We start from the raw sequence: 14,151 nt of genomic DNA, 5'->3' as shown, positions 1-14,151 counted from the left end.
GACGTCTTCACCGCCGAGGTCGACCGCATGAGGGAGTCCCTGCCAGAGGAGCACCGCGCCCTCCCCCAGTACGCTGCCGACAACCACACGTCATGGGCAGCGTACTTCCAGCGCCGATAGGCGCAGCGGCTGGCGTCCACCAACGGGGCACCGGTGGTGGATGGCGTGAAGAACATTGACGGGCGTCGCGTATGGTGGGGTGCCCTCGGCCGCATGCTTCACGAGGTGCTAACGTACCTCGAGGGCGGCAACAACCCACCACTGGCATACCCTGCCGCGGCGGCTGCCCCGCCCCCCGTCGGAGCACCAGGTAATGGGCGCCGAGGAGGTTCGGCTCCTCCTCGTCCTCCTCTCAATCCTCCTCCCATTCCTCCTCCCATTCCTTCGGCTCATCGGCGCTGCTCGGCGTCAAGGCCGAGCCCGCCGCGGAGACGCCGCTCAGCCAGCGCACGCGCAACGCTGGCATTGTCATCAACGAGGGCGGCAGGCGCGCCTCCTCCTCGGCTCCCCCATGCTTCGTCAAGCCAAAGACGAAGCCGGGGCTCCCCTCGTGAAGATGGAGCCCGGGCTCGCCGGCGGCGAGGAGCTCGACGACGCGGCGGCCCTCAAATGGGCATGTGAAGACTGGGCACGCATGGAGCTAGAGCGCCAGCGCCTCGCCTACGAGCGCTTCGAAACTCGGCGTCGTGTCCGGGAAGAGGGAGGCGTCGTCGTCCTCGACGACAGCGACGATGATGCACCACCGCCACCGGTCCGTCAGGGCGACGCCGGGCAGGGGTCCAGCAGGGGTGGCCACGTCAAGAAGGAGAAAGCTGCCGACGACGACGAGGATGGCAGCGACGTTGGTGACTTCGCCGCGCTCAGCGACTTCTTCGCCCCTTAGTTAGGTTTTTTTAATAACTTATGTAAAACGTCGAACATGTCGAATATATGTCAAGTTTGCCGAACTTTAGCCGAATGTTTTGTCCAATTTATCGAATTTTGCCGAATTCTGTTTTTTAAACCCGCGTATGGGAACCGGCAAGCCCCCATGCTGATTTTAGCGCCGGTTCGCCCCCAGGCGGCGATTTTACGTGCCCCTGGGGGCCAACGGGTGGGGATGATCTAAGCTTGGGGATTCTTGATACGTCTTCAACGTATGTATAATTTTTTTTATTGTTCCATGTTATTATAGTATCAATCTTGAATGTTTTATATATATTTACAAGCAATTATATATCATTTTTTGAGACTAACCTATTAACTTAGTGCACAGTGTCAGTTGTTTTTTTTAGCTTGTTTTTGGCTTTTCAGAATATCAGTACCAAACGAAGTCCAAATGCCATGAAATTTTTTGGTATTTTTTTCCAAACATAAAAGACCCTGAAAGCTTCGGGAGGGGACGAGAAGATTGAGTAGTGGCCCACGAGGCACCAGGGCGCACCTAGGGGGTAGGCGTGCCCTGGTGGCTCGGTTTGACCTAACTCTGCCTTCATAAATCTATAATACCTAAATAATTCATCCCCACTATTTTATTTCTTTTAACATGTAGGCTATCCATCTCAGCACACTTGCCACATCAATATTTTTTTAGTGACCTACATATGGGATCAACCACTACAACACCCCTGCCACATAAGCTTCGGTTAATTGCTAAGGACCCACCACAACCTGGCCTCACGGGCATCCTGTCTCTCCCTGATTGAGCGCTACAGGCTTTGGCGTGCAACCTCATCCCCACGATATTTTTCCTAGAGCGTCTGCAGCCTCCGGCCTCTTTAGCTTCTCCATCAAATCCCTGGCCGGTTGATTTTCCTTGCTCATATTCGTCTTCTTTCTTTTAGCCTTTCCCCTTCCATGTCTATTTCAATCCCCAGTCAATATTATACGGCTCCTCCGCTTCTTATTCTTCCTGTTCCCAATCTCCCTTCACCTGTCGCTTCGGCCTGCTTCCATGGCTGGATGAAACTACAAGGTGTCAAATCCAACAGGGATTTAAGTGGCGGCAAGGATCCACAGTGGTGTTGGACTGGTTGCAACGGTAGCCGATTCACTGGGCATTGATGCCGCTTCTAAATACCTCGATTGGTTATATCATTGTCAGTGTCGTCGACATTGCGGACCAATCGGCGTCCTTGACGGCGCTAGGTAGTGTGCAAGCGCCGGTACAGATCGATGGGCGCCCTCTACCGGCACAACTGTAGTATGCATTGTCCATGGCGCCGGGCAACATGCAAGCTCTGCTGCAGATCGATAGTTCATAGTTGAAGGCTTGAAGCAGCAGGAAAGGCAACCTGAAGTGCTCCTTTTTTACTTTCGGCTGTCCACTTCCTTGAGTTATTTGTTGCTCCTCCTCTCCCCCAATTAATCATGCTTAGAACATTTACAACTTAATTTCAAATCTTGCAATCATCTATTTTATTGTTATTATGTAAATTCTGGGGAGGCTAATTAATTTCGATTACTGATGCTATCGAGTACTGTCAGTGGCAAATATGTTTTATGTCCTTGAAAAAAATGTGATGATCGTTGTTCAGGCCCTTAAAAAAATTGTTTTCCATTTTTTGGATTAGGCTCTGTCCATTCATTGATTTTTTTATTTTTTGTTTGCAGGTCCCCGCGCCTTCATGTTATGGTGTGCCACAGCCACACGATTCCTCAAGTGCTTCTTCATGGAGTCTATAGGCGAAGAACTGGAGGAAGGTGAACAACAGTGAGCTGCACCTCTTTATATTCTCTTATCCATTTTTTTCCTCTCTGCCTCTCTCCACATCTATTTTTCCAGGAGGTTGAAGGATGGACTGCGACTGGCATTTATTAGGCTGGATTAGATATGCTAAATTGTTTGATTACCATGGTCACCAAGGCACTTAGATGTATATGTGCTTGGCCACAGAAGTCACATTCAGTTTTCCTCTGTTTCAATAAGCCGCCATGAAACTGTTCGCTGATTGTCCCTACAGTTGCTTGCTAATGTGATCCATGATGTTGCTACTTTGCAACATTACATATTATTGGCTCCTTTTTCCTACCACACTAACAGGTTAATACAATTATTTGATTGAGTGCGTATGCAGTTTCATTATTTTTCCTTCAAATTTCGTCATGCTATTACAAGTATATGACATACTACCTCCATTCCAAAATATAAGATGTTTTGGTAGGCTAGCCTACCAAAACGTCTTATATTTTGGAATGGAGGTAGTATATTCTTATGACATGTGCAGTTCTATGTAGATTTCCTTTTGTCACGTACAATTGGAATCGGGTGGTTAAGAAATAATTGTACATAAAGGATCAAGAAACAATGGTTGCTCATTTTGTGGTATGTTCTCATATACTATTATCAAATTTATTTATGTAGGATCACCAAAGGTTTGTAATTTTCTTTGATCTTTGGATAGAAGTCTACACCTTTATTTACCATGTTTGTTCTTTCCTTTTGTCTAATAATGTAGGAATTAATGATTACCAATCAAGAATAAAATTGTTATTATGCTAACAAGATTTTTGCTAATAGTTTAAAAACACACACTAACTTTCGGTGTTTATTTGAATCTAGCACCTTTCTTTCTAAGATAAAGCATTCTTCTATATGTACTTAAGGTACATTTTGATTAAGACGAATTATGAAAAAAATAGTCCTTAAAAGATTATAGTGTTTGTGTGTGTTTACTCTAAACTTGCAGCTACTGAACTTTGTTTTGTCAAATAGTTGTGTGATTTTGGCAAAACAAATCGTACTTTCCGGTACATGCTCCTTACTGTATTACTCTAAGCATTTGACTGTTCTTTGTTTACTAGGGAGGTCTGAAATCCATCATAGTTTATGTTCTCTGTCGAGACATTGTTTCAGTATATGCATACTATGGATCTTTATACCATAATTTCTGGCAAATGGTTATTTTATTTAGCAAATGTAACAGATTATGATGTCTATGCGAGCCTCCTTTTTGTGCTATCACGTCATACCAGTGTTCTACTACTAACAATGATTATAAGAAATATCAATATCTGTACTTCATGCTTCATCCCTGAACGTATATTCTCTCAAGAATGTTTTGTTATCCATTTTTTGCGGGCAAGAATGTTTTGTTTTCCTGAATGTCTATTTCAAGCAGTGTCTAATTATTTTTGTCTTTAGCATATATTCCCGCAGCAACGCGCGGGGTGTCATCTAGTTCTCCAAAATCGAGAAACAAACAGAGAGCCACCCGAAATATTTTTTCCGCCGCCGCAAGTTCCTGTTCTTGCGAGATCCCATCTGGGGGCCTTTTCCGGCACTCTGTCAGAGGGGGAATCAATCACGGAGGGTATCTACATTAACCTTGATGCTCTTCCGATGATGTGTGAGTAGTTTACCACAGACCTACGGGTCCATAGTTAGTAGCTAGATGGTTATCTCTCTCTCCTTAATCTTCAATACAATGTTCGCTTTGATGTTCTTGGAGTTCTACTTGATGTAATCACTTTTTGCGGTGTGTTTGTTGGAATCTGATGAATTGTGAGTTTATGATCATATTATTCATGAATATTATTTGAGTCTTCTCTGAACTCTTTTATGCATGATTATTATAGCTTCATATTTCTCTCTGATCTATTGATTTGGCTTGGCCAACTAAATTGATTTTTCTTGCAATGTGAGATGTGCTTTGTGATGGGTTCGATCTTGCGGTGCTAATCCCAGTGACAGAAGGGGGCATGACATGTATTTGTACCATTGCCATTAAGGATAAAAAGATGGGGTTATTCATGCGTCAATTTACTTTGTTTACATCATGTCATCTTGCTTAAGGCGTTACTGTGTTCCTTATGAACTTAATACTCTAGGTGTATGCTGGATAGCGGTCAATGTGTGGAGCAATAGTAGTAGATGCGGAATCGCTTTGGTCTACTTGTCTCAGACGTGATGCCTATATACATGATCATTGCCTTGGGCATCGTCATGATTATTTGCTTTTCTATCAATTGCCCAACAATAATTTGTTCACTCACCATATGCTATTTTCAAGAGAGAAACCTCAAGTGAAAATTATGGCCTCCGAGTCTACTTTTATCATATACTAAAAATCCTAAAAATACCTTGCTGCAATTTTCCTTTATTTTGTATTTTTTGTTCAACATATCTATTAGTTACTACACAATTTTATCTTGCACGTAACCACCAAGGCATTGACAACCCCTTGTGCGCGTTGGGTTGCAAGGATTTGTTATTTTGTGTGTAGGTGCTGCTAAAGAGGTGTTGCGTGGTTCTCCTACTATATTGATAACCTTGGTTTTTAACTGAGGAAGATATTTATCTCTATTGTACTGCATCATCCTCTCTTCTTCGGAAAAATCCCAACGTAGTTCACAAGTAGCAAGATGCATTTTATTAGAGGAGAGAATTCTACATGCTTCTAAGAAGGGAGAAACATGTATTTCATCCTAGTTGATTCATTTTATTTCTCTGCTATTACTTGGTTTGCTCTGATTTCTACTTTGATTTTTTCTCACACTACCTACTCCCATTATCCAATGCCAAGATCGAGGGGGAGAGGAAGTTCAAGCTTAGGGGAGAAAAATCACTTTTGGAACTCTATTGAAAATTCTTTATTTGATCTTTTGGGGACATGGTTGCACCTAAAGAAGTATTCACCTAGTGGCACTCTCTTCTATACATGTCATCCCAATCTTGGCATTCTTGATGGTCTTGTTTCTCTTTCTTAGAAAAGATTCTCTTGTGTTATCTAACCTTGTTTTCTCAATCCTATCTCTTCAGGAATTTTCTCAAGTACCTCAAGGTAAGTATATGCATCACTCATGTGCATGATGACCTCTTGCATGTTGCACATATTATTTGCAACAAAGAATCATGGACATGAAGATACTACATTCTCATCATTTTTGCTCTGATGCATATAGCCAAGATACATATAACACATTACGAATTCCTTCTTATTGTGCATCTACATTCCAAAGGTTATTATCACTTAAATGGTTGCACACTTGTAGGGGGGAGCATATGCATATTACATGTCTTCTCAAAGATTTCATATATTTCTTGTTATTTTTATTTGAAGCTTTCATGTATGTTGTCATCAGTTATCAAAAAGGGGGAGATTGAAAGCACATTTGCTCCCTTGGTGGTTTTGATAATTCATGCCAACATACATGTTGTTGGACTAACACTTTCACCTAGTATATTTCAGAAAAGTTCAACATTGGCATGGCAAGGATGCGAGAATGAGGACCACTTCAAAATGCTAAGGACATGGATTGGCACAAGCTTCAAGACTCTACATTTTTGGTTAAGTGATCCAAGATCACATTGAGTCCATAGGAAAACTAATAGTATTAAGGGGATGAGGTTTTGATCATGGCACAATTGCTCAAGTGCTTGAAGATATTGCTCCAAAAAACCAACCACCTTCTCCTAGTCATATTTGTCCAAACCCTAAAAAGCCAACTCGTTCCCACCAAATTCCATAAACCTAGACCCACCGAGTTAATCATAGACAGTGCCAAAGACAAAACCTAGAATTTCGGTTGTACCGAGATGGCGATCGATCTCAGTGAGTTGCATTGACCAAGTTTTTGTAACCCAATTAGTTCATTTCGGAATCACCGAGTTGAAACGATCAGAATTATCAAAATTCGGTCTTGCTTAGGTCATCACATATCAGTCCATCTTATATTTCTTTCTCGGTCTCACTGAAAGGCCCAACGTTCGAATCTTTTACACAGGTCGGTCTCACCGAGTTTTTGGTTCGGTGTCTAATATGTATCCAAAGTACCTATAATTTATGAAGTATGCATGCCATGTTTACAACAATTTTATATGGTTTTGGTGCACTTTTATATGATTTAAATGGAACTAACACATACTAACGTTGTTTTCAGCAAAACTACCGTGGTTGTTTGTTGTGCAGAAATAAAACTTCTTGGAATGGGCAAAAAAATTATGATGATTTTTGCGACTTGTAATCGGTATTGGTATTTCCCCGAAGAGGAGAGGATGATACAACACAACAGAGGTAAGTAGTCCCTTAGTTATGAAACCAAGGTTATCAGTCTAGTAGGAGAACCAAGCAACACTATGTAAACAACACATGCACACAAACAACAAATACTTGCAAGCCAACGCATAAGAGGGGTTGTCAATCCCTCAACAATATTGAGATAGACTAAATTGTATAGGTTTTGACAAATAGATCTTACAAAAATACAAAATAAAAGAAATAAAAGAAAATTGCAGCAAGGTATTTTTGGTTTTTGAAAGTGCAACTATCCCTAGGTGGTTTTGGTAATTCCTAACAACATATAGCTCATTGAGCTAATGCTATTCCAAGATTAATATTTCAGGAAAAGCTCAATGAATGGCATGGCATGGATGAGGAAAGTGGACCCCTCAAAATATTAAGGACAAAAAGATTGTCTCAAGCTCAAAGCTCAAGACTCTACATTTTATATTTTAGTGATCCAAGATGACATTGAGTCTATAGGAAAAGCCAATACTATCAAGGAGGGATAAGGTGTGTTGCTTGATGAGGTTCTTGCTTCATAGTGCTTAGTGATATGCTCCAAAACCCTCAACTACCTTCCCACATCCACATATGACCTAAACTAAAAGTCAAACTCGGCCCCATCGATTCTTTTTACCCGGCGCCACCGAGTTCAGATGTCATAACCACTACCACAAACCCTAGGCAAATCGGTCTCACCGATAAGGATTTCGGTCACACCGAGAGGGGGTTGTAATATCTCTGTTTCCCTTTGTAACGTTTCGGTCCTACTGAGATGAGCGATCGGTCCCACCGAGATTGCAATGTAAACTCTCTATTTTCCTTTTGTAACACTTCGGTCCCATCGAAATGAGCGATTGGTCTCACCGAGTTTACCTGACCAACTCTCTGGTTAGCTTATTACCAAAATCGGTCCCACTACCAAAATCGGTCCCACCGAGTTTGTGTAATCGGTCACACCGAGATTACGTTATGCCCTAACCCTAACCATATCGGTCCTACCGAGTTGCATCTCAGTCCCATCGAAAATCCTAACGGTCACTAGGTTTGCTAAATCGGTCCGACTGAGTTTCTCCATTCGGTCTCACCGAGATTGGTAAATTGTGTGTAATGGTTAGTTTTTGTGTGGAGGCTATATATATACGCCTCCACCCACTCTTCATTCATGGAGAGAGCCATCAGAACATACCTACACTTCCAATACACATTTTCTGAGAGAGAACCACCTACTCATGTGTTGAGGCCAAGATATTCCATTCCCACCATATGAATCTTGATCTCTAGCCTTCCCCAAGTTGCTTTCCACTCAAATCTTCTTTCCACCAAATTCATATCCTGTGAGAGAGAGTTGAGTGTTGGGGAGACTATCATTTGAAGCACAAGAGCAAGGAGTTCATCATCAACACACCATTTGTTACTTCTTGGAGAGTGGTGTCTCCTAGATTGGCTAGGTGTCACTTGGGAGCCTCCGACAAAGATTGTGGAGTTGAACCAAGGAGTTTGTAAGGGCAAGGAGATCGCCTACTTCGTGAAGATCTACCGCTAGTGAGGCAAGTCCTTCGTGGGCGATGGCCATGATGGGATAGACAAGGTTGCTTCTTTGTGGACCCTTCGTGGGTGGAGCCCTCCATGGACTCGCGCAACCGTTACCCTCCATGGGTTGAAGTCTCCATCAACGTGGATGTACGGTAGCACCACCTATCAGAACCACGACAAAAACATCCGTGTCTCCAATTGCGTTGGAATTCTCCAAACCCTTCCCTTTACATTCTTGCAAGTTGCATGCTTTACTTTCCGCTGCTCATAGACTCTTTGCATGCTTGCTTGAATTGTGTTAAGATTGCTTGACTTGTGCTAAGATAGCTAAAATCTGCCAAAGACTAAAATTGGGAAAAGGATAGATTTTTAATTGGTCAAGTAGTCTAATCACCCCCCTCTAGGCATACTTTCGATCCTACAAGTGGTATCAGAGCTCCGGTCTCCATTTGCTTTGATTTCCATAGCTTTTGGTGGTCATAGCCTTGGTTTCACAACCTAGGAGAGTATGGCGTCTAGCAAGGGAAATTACCACCATAGAGGTCCTTACTTTGATGGTACTAATTTTTCTAGTTGGAAGCATAAGATGAAAATGCATATTCTTGGACATAACCCCGCCGTTTGGGCCATTGTGTGTGTTGGCTTGCAAGGTGAATTCTTTGATGGGAGAGAACCGAATCGTGAAGCTACCGCGGATGAGTTGAAGATGCTACAATACAATGCTCAAGCTTGTGATATCCTCTTCAACGGATTGTGCCCTAAAGAATTCAACAAAATCAGCCGTCTTGAGAATGCAAAGGAAATTTGGGATACTTTGATAGACATGCATGAAGGTACCGACTCCGTCAAGGAATCCAAGTTGGATGTGCTTCAAAGTCAACTTGACAAGTTCAAAATGAAGGATGGTGAAGGTGTCGCTGAAATGTACTCTAGGCTTGCTCTTATCACAAATGAGATTGCCGGCTTAGGAAGTGAAGAGATGACCGACAAATTCATCATCAAGAAGATCCTAAGAGCCTTGGATAGAAAATATGATACCATATGCACATTGATACAAATGATGCCAAATTACAAAGATCTCAAGCCAACAGAAGTCATTGGAAGAATTGTTGCTCATGAGATGTCACTCAAGGATAAGGAGGAGCTCCATAACAAGTCAAGTGGTGCTTACAAAGCCTCATGTGAAACCCCCACATCATCAAGTGAGAAACAAAGCTTTAGTGAAGAATTGAGCCTAATGGTGAAGAACTTCAACAAATTCTACAAGAATAGAAGCAAAGAGAGAAGTTCCAAGTCAAGGTCCTACAATGAAAAAAGATCTAGTCGAGAGCGAAACTGCTACAATTGTGGAAGACCCGGACACTACTCCAATGAGTGTATGGCTCCCCACAAGAGAAGAGAAGATTCTCCCAAAAGAAGAAGTAGAAGAGAAGAATCACCATCAAGGGAGAGAAGGATTAGGGATGATCGATATGAACGAAGACACCCTCGGAGAAGCAAGGATTCAGAAAGGAAGGACAAGTCATCAAGGAGCTACACAAAACGAAGACATCAAGCTCATGTTGGTGAATGGGTATCCGACTTCGACGCCGATAATGACTCCGAGAGAAGCTATCACTCTGACTCCGAATATACTCAAGATGAAGGTGTTGCCGCTCTAGCACTTGTGTCAACCAACTCCTACGACATATTTGATTCACCAAATGAAGGAATTGGAAGATGCTTCATGGCCAAAGGTCCAAAGGTATCACACCCTGAGTATGTTGATTTCAATAGCGATGAAGATGACTTGTTAGGTGATGATGATTTACTTGTTGACAACTATAGTGATGAATACTATGATGAAACGTCAATAGATCATGCTAATCAATATGAAACGAATGACAATGATAAGGAGAAGATTGAGTCTCTAACTAAAGAACTAAACACTCTTAAGTTAGCTCATGAAACTATCTTAGGAGATCATCGAGAACTTTTAAGGACTCATGAGAAATTACGCTTTGAAAAGCTCAACCTTGAGCAAGAGCATGAGTTCTTAAAGGCAATCAATGATGATCTTCGCAAGAAAATTTCTTCTTATATTGCCAAGCGTTTACTCTTATCCACTTACATGCCTCAAGTCAAGTCTAGTAACAAGAACAAGAAAGATTCTTCTTCTAGTAGTAACAATAATCATGCTAAATCCAATATTGTTGCTTCTAGTAGTTCTCTTGATTCCACTAATGATTCTCTTAGCCAAGTTACACTTAAGCAAGAAAATAGCTTATTGAAGGGAATTATAGATAAAGGTGTTTACAAGAGCCTTGCCGGGAGTAAGCAATTCGAGGAAATTGTTCGCAAGCAAGGAAGGCACCGGAAGAATCAAGGTATTGGTTTTGAACGAAAGTTCAATGCCAATGGAGTTGAGTGGGAAGAAGATCAATACCCCAAGACGAAGTTTGTTCCTCAACAAGAGAATTATGACCCTACTTCTTTCAAAGGGACACAAGCTCAAGATGATCTTCCACCACAAGACCACAAGGAAAAAGGCAAGGACAAGCTTCAAGAGGAAATTGATGCATTTGAAGAAGCTCCTAAGGCCTTGGTCAAGTGGGTTCCCAAGACTACATCAAGTTCCACTTCATCAAGTACAACTACAACTCCGAGGATTCCCATCAAGATGGTGTGGATCCCAAAGAAGAAGAACTAGAGAGTTCTTGAGGGTGGCTCTGCCAACATACTTCACTCTTATCATTTTGGCAAGAACGAGTGCAATCAACTTCCACATCTTGCACTAGTTCAAGGAGTCACAAACCCTCTTGTTGGTAAGACAAGGGACAAGGTAACCTAAAGCTTTCATAGACATCATCTTGTGTGTGCATCACTCTATGTCTATGGATATCCTTGTTTGTTCCTTGTGGGACTAACCCGTGTAGGTATTGAAAGTGCAACTCACTCCAAAGGATAGATCCAAATGATCTACATCAACATAGAGCATCCACATCTTCAACACCTACATGAAGTCATCATCGACAAAACCCAAGGTTAGTTCATCCCTCTTAGGGGGGATCTCACATCTAGGGGGAGATTTACTCTAACGATTGAGTTAAAGAAACTCTAATGGTGTGAACACAACAATGCTTGATGTAAAAGTGGTAACCCCACTTGTGCTTAAACGATGAGTATGACCTATGATCAAATGTTCTCATTTGACTCCTAAGTCAATATACTCATATGTAGATGACCTAGTCATCGCCAATTGCTTGATAGATGCAAGAATTGTTTGTGCATGCTTTGCCACATATTTCATTTGTCATTTTATTGTGTGAGCATGTTGGTTGCATAATTTACTCATTCAAGGACATCCACTTGTTGTTTTGATTGTTTGGTTTCGTTTTCTTTTGGCCAAGTGGATGGACAAGAATGCCTAAGAACCTTCTCTAGCTATCTATGCTTTTCTCGTCTCAAACTCTATTCATGCCGCATCACAAAATTTGATCAAGTCAGATTCGAACCACTCTGTGTGAGGAGCACTCAGAGTCCCCGATTCGTCATAGACTTAAACTTCCAAAACTTCTTTGTGCGTTTTGGTCTGACCGATTCACCCATTTCGGTCATACCGAGATCACTAAGTCGATCTAGGTTTTCAATCTCGGTGCAACCGATTCAAACTTTTCGGTCACACCGAGTTTCAGTAACTGCTTGCAGTTATGAATCTCGGTGCCACCGAGTTGTTCCACTCAGTCACACCGATAGGGTCGGGCTATATATATCCACGGGTCAAATTTTGGAAAACTTTCCGAACCTCCTCGACCCGCGCTTAGCCTGCTCTGCCTCCCTGGGTCTCCGGATCGTCCTCCTCGTCGCCAGCCGCCTCCTATCGCTGGTCTCCGCCGCCGTCAACGGGAATCATCCCCGCTGTTGCCGCCGTAGCGAGTTCATCGCCGAACTAGGGTATGAACTCGATCACTGTGCTATCCTTATCTGATTCCTAGCACATTGTGTTCGCCATGTATCTTTCCACGATTGAGATCATTCTATCCATCGAAAACACTCCGTAGTTTAGTCGTGAATTGAGAATTTAGGGTTAGGTTTTCGCTGAAACCATCTCGAACCCACCGAGTTGTGGAACTCGGTACCATCGATTCGGCTCAGGCCATTGCACATGCGATTCTCGGTCTGACCAAGAATTGCAAATCGATGTGACCGAGTTCAGGACTTTGTGAAAGCCTAGCAGTCTCGGTGCCACGGAACTGTGACTCGGTCTGACCGAGTTCACTAGTTTAGGTTCCAACAACTGCTTCAGTATCACCGAGTTTACAAATCCGTTGATTTGAAATGCTCTCTGTGGAAAACTAAAACTAAGTTTTTGACTCATTATTTTGCAAAAACCTCTGCATTTTGTGATGCTCATCCACTCTATCTCATCTATATCTATTCACAGGGTTTGCTGTCAGTGTTTGCAATATGTCTGATCAGAGTGACAGCCAGAACAAGTCAGTGGAGTAGGTTCACTTGAGTGAGGGCACTAGTCCCTCTAGAAGCTTAGATGATGGTAGTAGGAGCACCCCAAGCAACTTACCCAAAGCTGCCACCAGGGCCAGAAAGAAGAAAACTTCTGAATCTGAGGATGAAGACTATGTGGCAGTTGAGGATGAGGCCACTTCCAAGAAGAAAGTGCTTAAGAAGGAATATAGCACTGCTGCTGCCACTAAGCCTGGTATGAAAACCAAAGTGCCTGCAAAGAGAATTCCCATGTCTAAAGCGAGAGCCTCTACTCAAGTACCTTTGGAATCTGAACCCAAAGAGGGTGCTGCAAAAGGGAAGAAGAGGAAAGAGAGGGTCAAGAAGACCACTGCCAGAGTGCTTGGGAGATCCTCAATCATGAGAGACTCTGAAGAGGAAGAGGAAGAAGATGCTGCACCAGCACCCAAAGCTCAGAAGCTTATGGGTGATGCCATCAGGGCAGGGGCTATTCCATTTAAGCCTAAGACTGCTCCTAAGGCTGCTGCTCCAGCTCCAAAGCCAAAACCAAAGAGGGGCACCAGGAACATCCCTGCTGAGGAGAAGAACAAGGCCCCAGTGCCTGAAGCTGAAATGGAAGAAGAAGATGATGAGTCACATGTTTTGAGGAAGTTAAAGCCAAAAATTCTAGATCATAATGATGCTCATCCAGTAGCTAAGAACATGAAGATCAGGAAGGATTCAGGATTGAGGCTATGGAGAGAGTCTGATCCATATGCCACCAGGAGAAGGACTGCTGTGGACTACAGGTTCCATACAAAGGAACAACAGGATTTCTATGAGACAGTGTTGCTTGACAAGAAGCCCATAGTGTGTGACATGAGATGGGTCGACTGGGAGTACATCAAGGAGAATGATGAACATTATCCAGGTGTGTATGACAGTTTCAAGGCTTGTGGAGTTGATGAGTTTGTGGCTCGGAAGCTCACAAAATGGAATGATGAGCTCATCATGCAGTTCTACTCCACAGCTCATTTCTACACAGATGGAAGGATTGTCTAGATGTCTGAAGGTACGAGGTACCAGTCAATGGTTGCTGAATGGGCAAAGTTGATCAATGCCCCAAAAGAGAGTGAAGATGACTTGGATGTCTATGCCAACAAGAAGAAGGATCACAACACCATGGCAC

General features: G+C 42.9%; 1 long non-coding RNA gene across 2 annotated transcripts; it reads left to right on the top strand.

Moving 5' to 3' along the window:
* The first annotated feature begins 1,681 nt into the window (after positions 1-1,681).
* Positions 1,682-3,044, top strand: LOC119328203. 2 transcript variants are annotated; one of them, XR_005158877.1, is made up of 2 exons: positions 1,682-2,682; positions 2,765-3,044. It is a non-coding gene; the product is annotated as an uncharacterized LOC119328203 (long non-coding RNA). The 2 variants fall into 2 exon arrangements; XR_005158878.1 differs by having other exon boundaries at positions 1,682-2,692.
* Positions 3,045-14,151: the final 11,107 nt, after the last annotated feature.

This window comes from Triticum dicoccoides, chromosome 7A (genome assembly GCF_002162155.2).
Source record: "Triticum dicoccoides isolate Atlit2015 ecotype Zavitan chromosome 7A, WEW_v2.0, whole genome shotgun sequence".
Classification (NCBI taxonomy): domain Eukaryota; kingdom Viridiplantae; phylum Streptophyta; class Magnoliopsida; order Poales; family Poaceae; genus Triticum; species Triticum dicoccoides.
This window is presented reverse-complemented; position numbering and strand designations above follow the sequence as displayed.